At 50.6% G+C, this 15,926-nt stretch overlaps 1 protein-coding gene across 4 annotated transcripts in view; it reads left to right on the forward strand.

Moving 5' to 3' along the window:
• Positions 1-251: 251 nt before the first annotated feature.
• Positions 252-15,926, forward strand: part of LOC8031367 (alpha-2-macroglobulin-like protein 1) — a 209,204-nt gene continuing 193,529 nt past the window's right edge. For 3 of the 4 annotated variants that reach the window (XM_029988211.4, XM_029988219.4, XM_029988229.4), the window contains exon 1: positions 321-508. The gene's annotated coding sequence lies outside the window, so the exon portion shown is untranslated. Of the gene's footprint in view, positions 509-15,926 lie in introns of all 4 variants that reach the window. The other variant, XM_029988207.4, reaches the window with a different exon arrangement.

Here is a 15,926-nt window from a genome sequence, read left to right on the forward strand (position 1 = left end):
TATGTCACTCTTTCTTTTTTTTTAAGTCTTGTGGTTTTATTTGACGTACTGCTAAAGACAGGGGGAGGCTTCATCCGTGTTTCCACTTTCAGAGGAGGTGTGCTTATATGGCTTTTTTTTTTTTTTTTTTTTTCCCCAAGGTCTTCCGTTTCTATTGCACGCCAGTGTGTAATGTTGTTTGCACAGAGAATGGCTGCCGTCAGAGGGCGAGGGAAAAGGATGCGTCTTTTTTCCTCCCCGCCGGCGTTTCTGACGGCTGCTCGTATCTGATTGGTCGCTTCTCCCCGTCAAAGGACAAAAGCTCCCGGCTTGAAAAGCGGACCGGGCTGAGCATAGAGCGTTGGGAATCCGTGGGCGCGTGTCGTGTGAGCAGTGCGCTGGAAAGACCTCGCTCGGGACCAAGTCGACGTCGCGCTCGCGTTAAATCTGTCGTTTTGTTTCGCTCGTTTTAAATTTCGTTTTATTTTCTACGAAGGATCGGAAAGCAGACCGTCAACAGAAAGTGAAGGCAAGTGATTTTTGTTTTCTTTTTCGATTTAACGTTTTTAGTGCTGCGGCCGCTTTTGCTACGACATCATACAAAAGGCAGTCTGCGGACAGTCTTAGGCGTGTTTCTTCCTTGTGGGGTCACATTGGCCATAAAAGAACTGTCTGCGGAGTTGTTGAAAGCACGAAGCAAACATGCTACAAAACTGCTTGACGCGTGTCTGTAGATCCTGTCCTCGTGTGGAGCGAACACTGTCGTGCGGCTGGGTAACCTTCAGCCAAAAAACACAGACATGAAGTAACTTGGAAAGCGTGCGATTTTGAATTTTAACAAGTGCTTGCGATTAGCAGTGATGTTTGGAGCTGGGCTAGACGGTGGTGCATAGTTAACATTTTAAAACGGCGCAAAAAACACAAGGACAAGTAGAAGGAACACAGCGCTGACTCAAAACTTACTCGTCTTCTTCAAGCACATCAACACACGAAAGAAAGGAGAGGAGAATCCCATATATTGGACATCTTCACTGTCATGTGCCACCCGAAAAAAAGTGCGATTGCTCTAGTCGAAACCCTATAATTGAACGAACGAGTCAGTTGTTTCATTATCGTGCTTCACTTCTGTCACAATTCATGACCAAAAAGAAATGAAATGCCGACGCCTGCTGTGGCGGTTTTCGACCAGGGGGGGGAAGGTGCCGCCGCTTCCAATGCACCCTCCTCAGAATTTACGGCGCTCCGTGGGGGCCGCCATGTTAAAACTTGAGACCAGTGTTGCTGCATCTATAGGTTGTCTTTAAGTTAGAGCTGACGGAGAAAATCTGGCCACTGCGCAACGCCGATGTACGCTGGAAGCTAGAGCCGGTTTGCTTTCGTTGTTTTTGTTTGGTCGGAGAAAATCTAGCAACAACGCACGTTCAAGTTTCAACATGGCGCCGGTATTGCTTCGGCGCTTCGGTTTGACCACGTTTGACGCGGTTTGCCAGCACATGTAGCGAAGACGTGACCGGAGAAGTGCCCTTGTGATGGTCCCGGAAGACGGAAAGTATCATTCGTAATCGTCGTGCGTGCTTAGAAAGCGAAGGGAGTCACAGGGTCCACGAGTGCGCAACCACAAGCCAAGGTTCACGACAGCGCTCCGTTGACTTCGGCGATCTTGTTCTGTTTGGTGCATAGAGATAGGTTTGGTGAAACACGGCGATGCGACAAAGAGTTGAAACGTTCGTGCTGTGTCGTGCGGTGCTTGGAGGTAGAATCCCATACTAACACGAAGCGCAAATTGGTTATTGTGGCGTTAAAATTCAACGGGTTTAGTTCCGTCGTCGTCGTCAGCTGATCCGGTCCAACTGGTCCGGGAGGACGCAGCGAGCGCTTTTAAAAGTAAATCTTCCTTCGTTCCGTTTCAAAATGTGGAAGATTCTCGACGCATACCGTGAGTAAAAAGCTGCGGGCGTTTTCAACAAAATTACGTCGTTTTAATTGAACAATGGGCTACGGATTCTTGACCTAGACCTGCCGTTGTTATGCTTCGTGTTGTTGGCGTTTGCACAGCGACGCACACCGCCCGAGTAGATGATTCGGTCCTGCAAACGACCGGTCATACAGAATTTCAGAGAAACATAAGTCACCACTGATATTTTCTTGTAAATCTCTTGTGAATTTGTTGCGCTCGTCATGCGGTGTGAATAAATTAGGGCAACGTTTCCTACCTGCCTACGGATGCATGAACTGAGACCATTTTTTACGTAGTGAACGTAGCGTTTTTTTCTTTATTTTGGAAAAAGGTGTTGATGAATTTATTATGGTACAATCACTTGAGAGTTCAAAAATTGGAGAGAGCGAGCATGCTTTCTCAACTTCGTCACTTTTCTCTCTGGCATTGCCCCTAGTTTCAAGTTGCAGTTTCACTAGACATACCTACTAGCAGGTACAAACTGCTCTAAAGTAAATAAAAGTCTGGTGAGTCAGGGCGGTGCGGACTCCGTGTTTCGCGCTTTTCGCAAGGTAAGTGCTTTTGCGAGGTATGCGGAATACGCAAACGATTTTGTTATGCCCGTCGGTTGCGTCTCCAGCAAAACGAATAAGATGATATACAAAGGCGCAATCACAAGCCAATATTTACGACAACAGTGCATTTGATTCGGTGGTCCGTGTAGTTGTATTTCACCCTGCTTTCTGCAACAGCGTGTCATGACGAAGAGCTGGAACGTTCACGCGGTTTGTGCTGGGCTACCGGTTGACCCAGGGGCGGATCAAGAACTCCGTTTTTTTTTTTTCGTTTTTTTTTTTTTTTTTTTTTGGGGGGGGGGGCGAGGGGGAGGGAAAATCTAAACTCTAAAGCAAGATAAACAGGACTCCGGTTGCGCCTTTTGTTTTAACCGCCGCAGAACCACACTGCGCCGACGGCCCCTAGATGTGCGCCGCTGCGTCGACTTTTGGCTCTAACTTCTGCCGTGCTTCGAAACCGCCGCCGCGGACTTCAGTCTAAGCGACGGAGTGGTTCTCCAAGTGTGTGCGCCTGCTAGGTGCGGCCTACCCTATTTCGAACCCTCGTCCTTGAGTACCGAGCTTCCTACCACCTGGCAGGGCGGGAGTTGGTTTTATTTCGGGGAATCCACCCATGTCAAATCGCCCCCCAAGAAGGGGGCGGGGGGTCGACTGTTTGGGGGGTAGGCGGCCGCCCCCGTCGCCTCCCGCCTCCCCCTTGGGTCTGCCCCTGGATTGACAGAAGCCCGCGTCGCCCGCATCGTGAGAGTGCACTTGGGCTGTTGTAGTGGCTCTAGGCTGTTGATGCTGAAGCCTTTCATCCGCGGATTGCCGTCAGCTGATCCGGCTGCTCGACGGTGAGGAAGCGGCGAAAGTGACCTCTGAAGCAAATCTAAATCCTTGTTTATCTTGTGGGATGCTGCGTCGTGGTGACGAGCGAATCCCAACATAGAAAAGGAACGGCGGTTTTATTGCCTCGGCGGCGTCGGTCGACGGACGTTCCTCTGTCCCGCGTGACTGTGTAGCGGGCGGCCGTGCTTCCCTGAAGCAGACGACGACGAGGTTTTATAGCGCCAAAATGCTGGTGATTGTGCGTCGCCACAATCTAGTTATCCGGTGTCAAAGTGTGGAAGGTGTCCAAGTGTACTGAGGGCGGGAACTACAGGCGTTTTGCCTTGCTTTCGTAACCGAAACCAGAACAGCGAGATAACTGCCTGCGTACTCCCAAATGATGGAAGCAATAAGTTGCCAAAACCTGTTTTTAGGGTTTCAAGCCGAGTAAACAAGACAAATATAATTAAACTTCGTTGTTAGTATGCAGGAGGACTTATATAACACAACAATACATTCTTTCCAAAACGAAAAAGAAAGTAAAACTTCGTCCGCCGTATATGGCAGCAACTTCTCCACTGCGAAACCTATGCTGGCAACGTAAGCGGTTTTAATATGGCAGCCTCCGCTTTGCGCCGCGTTCCCTTTCCCTCCTTCCCCCCCCCCCCCCCCTGTTTTCGACGATGCAGAGGCCAGCATCGAGCTAGACCAACAGATGACAAACATTTCACCAACAAGCTTCCGGACACCTCGAAAGGGTCTCATACGCAGCACACCTCTAAAGATGACAGCTTTATTATTACAAAAGAAGCGTGTACCCAGAACATTATTTATCAGTCACAAAGTCTCTCAAGTCTGGTCGTAATATCCTCTGGTCGTAAGTCGCCGGTTGCAACTTTTGGAATGGAAATAGGTAGAGTGCCTTCATGTCTGCTGAAATACGTAGCCGCAGTCTGTCGTGCAAGCGAGCTAGATCCTTTTGGCTCCATTGTGCTGCGGTGACCTAGATAATGCTCCCCAACGTGCCTTTTGTGTCCATTGTAGTTTCTTCCCGAGCTCGTCCAAAGAAACTTCTCCGATCTCCTTCCTCATAGCATTCATCGTTTTATCCAAGGAGTACTGAAACAGAGCAAGAGAGAAAAGGGCTACCGGTGCTTTCCTCCTTGCTGGTAGGTTAGGAACGAGCGGGAAACCCTAATGAACGCCTTGAATGTGTGTGTTGCTCCAAGTTGACTTGTTTTCTTCACGATTTCCTCCGTTTCTTCCAGATTTAATTAGAGCTAGTGCATCCAGTTACAATCTTTTGGTGAGCGGACACCATTGTTCGGTAATAAGCTGCAGGAATAACCACAGAAACTGCAGAATATTATCGGAGGACATCTGTATCGCGCACGGGATTCGACAGGGCAACTGCGGCAGCAATGTCTTCAAACTCCATCGCTTTCCCACTGACATCCGCGGCAGTGGATTTTGGTTTGTAAACGGAAAAGTTGTCCCAACGCCATCCTCTCGAGTGTGCTCAGTATCACCTAGAAAGACCGCACGTCAAATATTACGGCCTAGTTCCGCCTAAATGTTTCTTAGACGGTCCGGCAAACTTTGCAACTCGCCAAGGCGCAAAAAACAACGGACACAAGGGGGAAAACAGACATGCAGGCGCCACTGACAACTGTATTTGAAAAGTTCGGAACGGAAGGAATGCATAATCTTCATCACGTCCACGCATGCGCGTAGCCATGTGATCTACACTTTATCTCCCATTTACAAAAACTTATATTCTAATCTCGGCATTCTAGAGTGCAATAGATGCGTTACTTCCGCGTTCCCCTTTTTCTGATAAAATACGCCTCCCATAACTGGCGCGCTTGGTTGCGCCTCTAGCGGACGCATTGAGGCGCAACCAATTGTGTACTCAAGGCTACGGTGTAGCCAACATACTCGTCATCATCACCCTTTTGTTCGTTTTTCCTGGCGGTGACGTGAGCAACGTTGTCCTCTCGGTGGTGTCCACGGGAGTGGCGCGCCCGTGCAGCGCGCTTCTTGGGGGCCTGCAGTCTCTTGGGTCACAACCGCCGTCGTCGTCTCACCGTCTCTTGGAGTTCCATACCTGCGCAGACTGATGCCACGGTTGTACAGAGGGTGCCGAATGTCGTAGACACCAAAACGTGGTGAAGAGTGCGGTGCAGACGACGCGCCTGGCACACGCCCGCCTCAACGGTGCCGGCCAGCCCCGATCCTGCCCGTCGTTGCATAGACTCCGTAGAGAATCACGTGCAATTTCATACCACGGGATAGCCTGGTTTTTGGCGGCCCGAGGTCAGTTTGGCCAGATGGTTCCGAAGCTACGGTCTTGATTTCTGCTCGTGTTTATTAAAGTATGATTGAACTATAAAATCCCATTTATCGCGAAGCAAATTAAGTAGTATTTATTAGTGTTTTTAAACCTTAAATAGCTCATTATCCCAAAGTTTTCGAAAGTGAGAGGAGTTGATATTTAGCCATCGATGAACTATAGGTACGCTCGAAAGGCGCGTACAAGTTTGCTCGTGAGAACTGCTCTTACAGCTTGTGAGTCTTCGTAACTTAATTCGTCCTAATGCTAATATTTTGCAACGGTGACATTGACTCAATTCTATCATCTACAATGCTTATTTGAACGCTCATTTCCGTCGTCGGGTGTGACTGGAAATTGTCGAAAAGGTAGTTCTGCTTTCCTTAAAGGATATCGCACCTCCCTATTGAAATATCTCGTGAGTATGAGAAATTTGTGTCCACTAAACACATATGAATCATACAAGATATTTAAGAACCATATAAGAAACTTGTGAGAAGTTTCTTATACATCTTGGATTATTCATATGTGTTTATTGGACACAAGAAATTTCTCATACAAATGGCTTTTTCACTAGTCTCCCCCGGCCCCTATGCATTTCCGATGGCGACGTTTTGGTCCGACTGCTCAGCAACCATTGGATTAATTGACTTTGAAACAGTTTTAATACAAAAAAGAAAAACAATATCCAGTGCGGTCCCGCATGTCCCGGTCTCGAGGCTAGAGATTTTCTACGGGAGCTTGAATTCTTTCGCAATGCCCCCTTGTTCAACCTGTCATTCGTGAACTCTTCTGAAGGAAACACTGAGCCAATACATTTTCTGACACGGCGCTGTGGAAGGTAATTTCTTTTTTAGCATATCTTGAATAAGATCTTCGTTCCACGTATTGCAATAGGGAAATAGGAGGATCAAGTTTGCTCTCCGGTGAAAGCTTGAAAATTGCCTTCCCGATGGATATTAATATCTATCCTGTGGCGCCATCTATGAGCAACCTTTCATAGTTATTTCCCAATGGAGCTCATCTTGTGTTAGTGCGCTTCGACGGAGTATTTGCAAGACTCTGTTTCTTTCATTCTTCTTCAAGGTTTCGGGGTGCGCACTTCACGGAGTATATTTCTTTTTGTGTTTGCGTTTTCGGTTAGGATGTGGGCAGCGGCGTGTAGAAAAACGTAGAACTGGCAAGATTTTTTTTGTTGTTGTTGTTGTGGTGTAATGCTGCGTATTGTCTGCTCGAGTCAGTGCCTTAACCAGGGAGGGGGCCATAAACCCCCTTCCTGGCTGAGCCACTAAATTAAGTTGGCTTTTTTTTTTTTTTTTTTTTTTTTTTTCTGCGTCGTTTGCGCGACGTAATCTTGTTTGCTCAGAAAAGTTGCTATTTGCGCAGCATCAACTGGTGGGTCACGTGTTTTCCCAGTGACGTCCTTTCTCTGCCACGCATTCCTGGCGGCGGCCTGCACGTCTCCAGTCTGCGGCGGCTCATTACAAAAATGTAACCCCCTTGGTCCACCCGTAAACTGCGCTTCGCAGCGGCCGATCGTACAAGCTCGCGGAGCGATCAGCTTGACGTTCGACAGACCCAAATAACGCCAACCGACAAAACGCAAAGAAAGGGAAGGTTGCGTGGTCCTCACCAGCAGAGATGCGTGACGTAGAGAGATGTCGTCACTGGAATGTCACATGACCTCCCGGTTGATGCAGATAGCCAATCCCGTTGCTCAGGGCTCGCGATATTTGATCTGAGTAGTCCCGGCACTGCTCCCCTCAGTAGCGGTGAGCAATGTTTGGTAGCAGGGTCAGGGAACCAAACGAAAACAAAACCGACAAACGGAAAGTAAATATATCTTTAGGCGGAACGAAAACGTAATCGAAACGTTATTTAATATTTTCTTCGGGAGTCGAGCTGAAAATGTTTTCTTAATAGTTTTCGGGCTGAAGAGAAAAGTTGAAGGTATTTCAGTATGTTCTGTTCCCAAGGGAACCAGAAGGTACCGTTCAAGTGTTCCTCAAGAGAACAGAAGCTGAGACTGGCGCGCACCCTCATTTGACGAAAGTGAGCTATGCCCTCTGAACATAGCTGGAAATGCTGAATGAAGAGCCTTCGAAGAACCAGGAATCTATTGAAATTTTGGTGAGAACGAAAGGAAGGCCGATCGGAACACTTAAGCGCAATTAGCGCTTGGCAAATCATCTACACAGGTCAGCGTAAAGCGGGCATTCTCGACGCTCAAGTTTCTTTTATCGGAACAAAGGTCTGGCATTGCACCGAGTACACTTGAGGATGCCTCCGAGATCATGATCACGGGCCGTTCTTTCTTTTTTTCTATCGTCGCAATAAGACTGCACTTGCTATAACCTTTTGATAAAAATCACCGTTTCGTTTTCTTAAATTTCGCGTTCAAACTTTCTGTGCACGCGAACACTTCTTTTTTTTTTGTTGTTGTTGTGGAGCAGAAGTTGAACGTGACTTTTATGTATAGCAATGCTGAAACAAGAATGACAACAACAAAACTATTTCCTTCCTGGTTTGTATATGGTCGTTGAGGGCTAGGCGGATGTTTATGTTGTCTGCAAGCCGATTATAAGGCGGAAGTTTGTCACGCGGCACCAGTCAGGTTTCAAGTCCCTTTCTGCCCAAAAGTGAAGGTGAACGGAAGGGCTGCGAGTGAAAGAGTGCTCATTCTCGTATGAACTTGAGCGATCCACCGAGCGTCAATTATGTCCCGAACTTTGTACACATATTTAGATGTGCATAGTTTGTAAAACTAAATTCTGCCAAATAAACCTTCGAGAGCATCACCATCTGGAATCTCTCCAATTTGTCCCCGTCCCCCACGAAAAGGAGCATGTGTTTTGTCACACGGAGGATTTCAGGCGCATGAAATGTTTCCAACTAAAAATATTTTAAGTATTTATCGAGAAAATTTATTTTAATATTCAAACCAAAAAGCAATAAAAGCTACGTTGTACAATTGAACGGCATTTTTACGTTTTGAAGGTCACTTTTTACTGTATCGGTTTGAGTGCGCATGTTTTCTCGCCTACACCTGCACGAATACTCATTCTTCCTTACACGTGTGTACGAATGCGCTTGTTTACGTACATGTGTGACAAAGGTAAAAGCTCTCCATGATTGGTGGCTTTTATCATCATCTTGTCTCCAGCCCTCCTAGATACCAAAGCCGTGAATGAGATGGTGTTATCAGCGAAGGCCAGAGCACAGATTGGACACGACAATGGACCTTTTCCAAATACTGACGGCACCAGGCGGTGGCTGCACGAACTAAAAATCGAGGAAGTGACCTACTTTCGCTACCAATCGATATTGGGAGCTACGCTACCAGTTGCTTCGCTCTCCGAGCTGCGTCGCGTGCCCAACGCGACTTTAAAGAGGGAAATCCGTAGCGTCGACCCAAACGTCGTGTTTTTCTTTCCGTCCGCTTTCTTTTTTTGCGTAACACAATTATATATTGTGGGAGCCACGTGTTCCCCGTCTCTTTATCTAGGCCTAGCACAAGCAGGCCGTGGGAGCGTTATGGCGACGTCATCCCGGATACGGGGGTAAGGCCGCATTCCTCGAAGAGGGCGTGTCTTCCCTCGCCCAGTCAGTCAGTCAGTCAGCAACTTTATTGAACCTTATTAAATGGGCTTATGCCCAAAACGACTTCCCTCGCCCTTTTGGGTGAAAGTGCCTCCGGCGCACCCTTCGGAAATGATTGTGGACGCGGCCCATCTGCGGGATAAGCCACACTACCTACCCCGGGCGCGTCCACTTTCCGCTGGCTAGATAAGCGGCCGCGAACGGCGGCCCTGACTCTCGTCGGGGAAGGCTCTGGGCCACGGAGCCTCGTTCTTTCTGGAGCTTTCCACGAATCTGCCTAATGCGGCAGCGTGGTGAATCTGTCTAATGCGACAGCGCCGACCCTTTTTTCCGTTCTTTTCTTTGATTAGTTTTGCCGACGGGCATAGCGTGGTGGCACAGCAGCCAAATAAACCCGCTTCTTCAGCATCTTTGTGTTTTGGAGTGAATCCTCTCCTCGGAGTCCACGGCAGCCTCCGGACGGACCCGGCCGTAGCAGTCCTCAACATCGAGCTACGGAGTGGGATCGACCTCGGAGTGCAGTAAGGCAATTCGAATCCCACATCTGGCGCCCCAACGTGCGACTTTCCGTGGACTGCAAAGACAGCAGCATCCATCTCCTTTCGCTAAGATAGCGAACCAGGTCAATTTCCGGCCAAGGATCAAACAGGCTGACAAAGGGAGAGGCGAACGCCCGACACCCGACGCCACTCAACGGCTTAGTGGCCACGCCAGCCACGCACGGATACAATGCAGTGTCCTTTCAGCCGAGCTCGCTTCCAAACGGAGGTGACTAAACGCCCGGAATACGTCCGAGGCATTCCCTTTCGGGACGACGCCAGCCTACTTCGCTGGGGAGGCGCACCTGCGCTTTTCGAGGTCAAGCCCGTTCTCGAACAAAGCACGGTGACGCAACACGAAGCAAGTGCAGCTTTTTGCCTTCGAGACGGCTCGCGGGGCCCACCCAGAGTGGACACCCCGTCAGCGCACAAACTAAAAGCGTATCTCGGAGCGAGAAAATGCGCTGTGCCTGCAACACAGGTCCCAGTCTAGCGAGGTTGCGGAGACCGCCGATGGTGCCCTTCGTCGCCGCGTCGACGGACCAGTAGCCATCAGGTTGACCAAGCGACCCCGGAACAAAGGCCCCCCGGGAAAACTGAGTGTGTCAACATGATTTCCTTTTTACTCCGTCTTTCCTTCCCGCTATCAAGGGACAGAGGACTGGCGTGAGCATGGTTTTCGGCTACTAGAATTTAGTATGTTCCGTTTACCCGTGATCGACTCCGGCCAAAAGTCAGTGAGCGTCGCACGCAACTATAACGTTAGGAACCTTTCAGGGCCACCTATCGAGTTGCAACCCCGTAAAATCGACGTTCATTTTGAAAACGCCGCGGGGTCCGGGAGCCGTTCAATCGTTTTACCGGGCAGTGCAACAGGTTGAACAGCGTCCCCAGATGATTGCGTGTCCGATAAGGTGACCGCCATGCGGTCACTGGACGAGATCGTGAACCACGGCACTCAAGGTGTTCGTTGGGAATCGACGGTAGCACCGATGAGTTTTTGACGCTCAGCAGAACGATCCGGGGTGTAAATATGCGAATAGTTGTAAATATGTGAATAGTTGTAAATTTTCGCGGACTCTGCGGAGTCGGGCGGTGCGTCCGCCGGGCGGTACGCTCGCCACTAACGTCGCTAAGCAACTCGTATTGTTGCAGACGGGCTTTGGCAGCCGGGCAGCGTACTCGCCGGGTCGAGCAACTCGTGTTGTTGCCGATCGGTGCCGTAAATAGTCTGGTATTGCTATTGGCACGGGGTTTGTTTTTATTTGGGATCGGTTTCTGTTCTTGCTGATGCGGATAAACTCGTGCTACGGCGCTTGGCCTCTACGAACATTGCAGTTCAAGGTGGCTGTCCTGTGCGGCTGGGAGTTGCATTCGGTGCTCTCCTAGTTCGCGTTGGCCAGGGCAGCACGCGGCTCCAAGACTTTTCGAAGTTAGGTCGCTGTGCTATACCTGGCCACAGGAATTTGTATTTTAGCCTAAGGTAAAAGCTAACATGTTTGAAAAATAACAATGATGGCGAGCCTGCCCGATTGCAGCCCTGCATCGTTTCAATATCACAAGAAAGGACAGGGTGGCGCATTTGACATTTCATTGTGCCCGCAAATCGAAGCGATTAGGCATCGTTAGCAAAAGCAGCTACAAAGAACTTTGCCTCTTCGAATAGTCACCAACAAATCCATTGTCCGGGGTGACGCGAGTCAGCTTGGTATGTGGACATCCGTGTTCACATTAAGCGGAGTCGTAAACCTATTTTCACAATAACTTCGCGAGCCGAGCCAGTGCGATGCACGTGACTCACGGCAGAAAAGACACCTTTGTCTCTGCCTCCTTTTTTTATCTCTGGGGCCTTGTGCACCCAGAGATTGGTCGAGTGTCCTCAGTTGGACGGCTCCACCTTGCTCGGAATTTCCGAAGCTTCCTTCTTGGGGAAAGAAACGGGAGAGGGGGCAGAGCGCAGGTTGCATTCCAGTACCAGGCGGGTGTGAGTCATGGCGCGGCCCACGAGGGGGACAACAATGCCGGGGCAGCGTCATCATTCGCCGGGGCAACGTCATCATCACCGAGGCTGTCTGTCCCCCTGCCGGCCCGAAAGACTTGGTTACTTCCGCTGTGATCAAGATGGCGTCACGTGTCCTCCTGCTGCCTGGTTCCGTCTCCAACCCCGGGAACCTGGAGCTGGGGACTTGCTGCCATCCAAGGACTGCAAGTGTCATTCCCCGACACACTTTGCCGTCTCGGTGACCCTGCTGCTGCCCCAATCTGCGGATTCCCGTCCCGATGCCTGGAGCCCGCCTGCAAGCCATATGCACTGCGGGTGGTCGCTCGTGCCGACGCCAACGACGGGGCGCGTCGTCAGGGTACGCTCCGGCGTCGTCATTCCTGGACTTCGGCCAAGACATCGTCCTGTCCCTGCGCCATGGTGAGCCACGGACTTCAGCGCCGGGAGCGTCCCCGAAGATATTTCATTTGTCAGCCCCAGCATGTTGGGGTCGGTACCGGACGCGGTAGTTTTTTTTTCGGTTTCGTTTTTTTGTGTTTGAGAGTCTGTAGGCCAATTTTGTTTTTAGTCCTACCTTAGCCTTAAGGGGGGAGGAGTGTGGGAGCCACGTGTTCCCCGTCTCTTTATCTAGGCCTAGCACAAGCAGGCCGTGGGAGCGTTATGGCGACGTCATCCCGGATACGGGGGTAAGGCCGCATTCCTCGAAGAGGGCGTGTCTTCCCTCGCCCTTTTGGGTGAAAGTGCCTCCGGCGCACCCTTCGGAAATGATTGTGGACGCGGCCCATCTGCGGGATAAGCCACACTACCTACCCCGGGCGCGTCCACTTTCCGCTGGCTAGATAAGCGGCCGCGAACGGCGGCCCTGACTCTCGTCGGGGAAGGCTCTGGGCCACGGAGCCTCGTTCTTTTTGGAGCTTTCCACGAATCTGCCTAATGCGGCAGCGTGGTGAATCTGTCTAACGCCACGTCCACACTAGCGAGAAAACGCGCGTGGCACGCCGATCGCGGCAAGTAACAAAATGTCGCCGAAGCACAGTCAGCGCCACGTGCGCGTGCAGAGACACGCCCTTTATCTTCCCGCTTAACCGATTTATCGGCGCGCCGGGCGCGTTTTCTCGCTAGTGTGGGTGGCCCTTAATGCGACAGCGCCGACCCTTTTTCCGTTCTTTTCTTTGATTAGTTTTGCCGACGCGCATAGCGTGGTGGCACAGCAGCCAAATAAACCCGCTTCTTCAGCATCTTTGTGTTTTGGAGTGAATCCTCTCCTCGGAGTCCACGGCAGCCTCCGGACGGACCCGGCCGTAGCAGTCCTCAACATCGAGCTACGGAGTGGGATCGACCTCGTGGTGCAGTAAAACAAGTCGAATCCCACAATATATGCTGCAATTACGTGTTCTACTCGTCGATCTACAGCCTCATTCCGAATTTCCTCGATTTTTCGTGCCGACTTCCACCGCTTGGCATCGGGCGCTCGCGCATGCGCAGAACGCTTCTCGGAAAAGGTCCATTGAGTCAACGTTCGGCTCAAACTTGACTCCAAGTCGAGCACTGACCTCGTTCTCGTTAGGAGATCGGGCCAGTTTACGCCGAACACAGCCATCGTGTCCAGAGCGTTCCCACAATGGCGTTCACAAACAATGACCAACTCGAAGAATTAACGCGTTAGCGAATAGATTAGGCCCAGTTTGGAAAGTTAGTTGGATTAGGACGAGAAGCGGAAACCGTACGTGACGTGGGTAGCTAGAAAAAAACAAATTAGGCACTGAACTCCTAGTTCATGCGTTGGTTTTACCTCTTTTTTTTTTCCGCTGCACGTTATCTTGCCGTTATTCAAATGAGCGGATACTGCGAACTCTCTGGCTCTACCGTCCTCACTGAGGTTATGTGTGTTTCTTTCTGCTTTAAGCCACGGAGTTATTTCGGGGAACCGGTGTGTGTCGACTCATCTCTACCGCGTGGGTCGAAGGGGTTGTTGGCCTTTATGGCCGTGTCCAAAGCACGGGCATAAGAGCGTTGTCAACTTGCCAGACTGTCAACTTGGACGATGTTGGTTTGAGGACACGATGGCTCCTAACCTTTAACTGCGCTTTCTTTTAAATACAGCATCGACGTTGTTGTCGCAACTGATCATAAGCAGGCAGGGTCACGACTCCTGACGTCACGGCGAAGTAAATCCTGTTCGTGACGTCGGGGATGAAAACCATAAAAAGGCGCCACCGAAACATCTCGGCGTTGATAGCATGCATACGATGCCCAATATGCACCATTCCAGTACTTACAAGTCCTAAGACCAGCGTGCGATCTCCTCAGGCCAGCACGCGCACTTTCGTCGCTTCGGAACACTCCACACGCACGAGCACAGAAGTTGCAACCGGCCAGGAGCACCCCCTTTCTTTTTCTTTTTTACTGTTTGAAAATGTCAATGAGGAGCGCAGGTTGGCCTGCTTGTTTTCCACTGGTCGCGATGACGTCCGAAAGCCGAGCTCCGATTGGTTCCCAGTGAAGAACAGTGAGTATAGTCTGCTTTCAGGCTTGCCCACTATCCTTCGATCGGAGCCAATCAGAGCTCGGAGTCCTCCTAACGTCACCGCAACTCCTGCGCAAGAAGCGGACGACTTGCTCTCCGCATAGACCAGTCGCGCGGTAGAACTACAGGGTGTGTTTCAAACGCCCGGCCTCGAACACGCGCTCTCCTCTCGGGCCTCGGCTGCACGCGCTCGCTCACACAAGACATCGAAGCGATGTCGACGGCAGGAAGCGCTGAAGGTGGAACAACTCCTTCCCGCTGTTCTTACCTTGTCAGGGACTAGAGTAGATCCGCCCTCGTAATACAACGCAACTTTCTCATTGTGAATACTTCAGGTGTTTAACTTTTTGAATCATTACTCGCGGTAAACCTCTTTTTTGCTCTTCTTTTTACCCTTCAACTAACTCTACCATGGACTACAGTCGAAGCTACCGGCCGTCAGGTCACGAACCAGTTAAAGGAGCGATGCAACAATTTTTGTACTTTGCGCAAATACCGCTTAGAACGGATCCCTGACATTAATGACCTATGAAACACGCGTTCGTTTTTCACCCCACGCAATCGAAGTCTCAGAAAAAAAATTAAAGAAAAACGAGCAGCGTTCACCCCCTCAACTCGCTGCCAGAACAAGCGGCCACGTGATCTGGAGCCGATTATATGCCGCCAATGTTGATCATAGCCGCGCGCTGGGGTTGGCAAAGCACAGGACACGCGCTGAGTTCCAGACATTGTTATGGCTCGGCTATTGTCGTCGTTGCAGCGATTGGACACGGGCCACTGCCCGAATGCTTCTCGCGCTAGTAATTATCACGAGCCCAAATCGAGTGCCCACGCAATGCTCGGGTCCAATCTATGAACCGCATTCAAATATCGTCACTTGGGTGTACTGCGATCCCCGAGTTACGTCATCAAATCTTGAAAAGGAGAGATTGAATGAAAATGATCGCTTTTGTCCTTGAAATTTCACCGCAACAAAGGAGTTTCTTGGCCAGTGGCGTTGCGTGCGAGTATCCTTGAGCCCCACTAGTGCCAGTAAGCTCGTGTAAGGTGAAAAACATTCCAACTGATTATCGTTGCACAGCTCCTTTAAGGCTCTGTTAAGGGCTGTTTATACTCCGTCGTAACGTCAACGAGCGCACGCGCTCGTTCACGCTCGCTGACGCTGTCTGCGAACGGGGTGTCTATACTCCAACGTCAAGTTGAACGCGGCGCCGCGCTGAGCAGCTCGACGCGCGACGTCGTAGCTTGCGACGGACTTGGACATGCTCTACGTTCGACGTTGGGCGTCGGCGCCGCCGACGCAGGCTATCCCAGAAGCCCTCGCGCGAATGCCTCATTCGGGAATCCGGTTGGCGGGGTCGTCGGGGCCAGTCGGAGTGTGGTGCGAGATGCTCACTTCTGGGATCTGAACCTGTCGTTCTTGCCGTGTGTCGTGTGCTGTTGTCGTGTTCCCGTGTTGGTGTGCGTATTTAACGTTCGTGCGCTTGACTGAGCGATTGTGTGCGTGGACGTGGACCGTTCCGAGGATGCGCTACCTTCGATTCTCGATAGGCCTATCGATCTAACAAGCCGATGGTGGTGGGCCGTGGTGTTGGGGTGCCGGCAAAAGCTGGAAGCTCGATGACG

This window comes from Ixodes scapularis, unplaced genomic scaffold, assembly GCF_016920785.2.
Source record: "Ixodes scapularis isolate PalLabHiFi unplaced genomic scaffold, ASM1692078v2 PGA_scaffold11__112_contigs__length_91849675, whole genome shotgun sequence".
Classification (NCBI taxonomy): Eukaryota; Metazoa; Arthropoda; class Arachnida; order Ixodida; family Ixodidae; genus Ixodes; species Ixodes scapularis.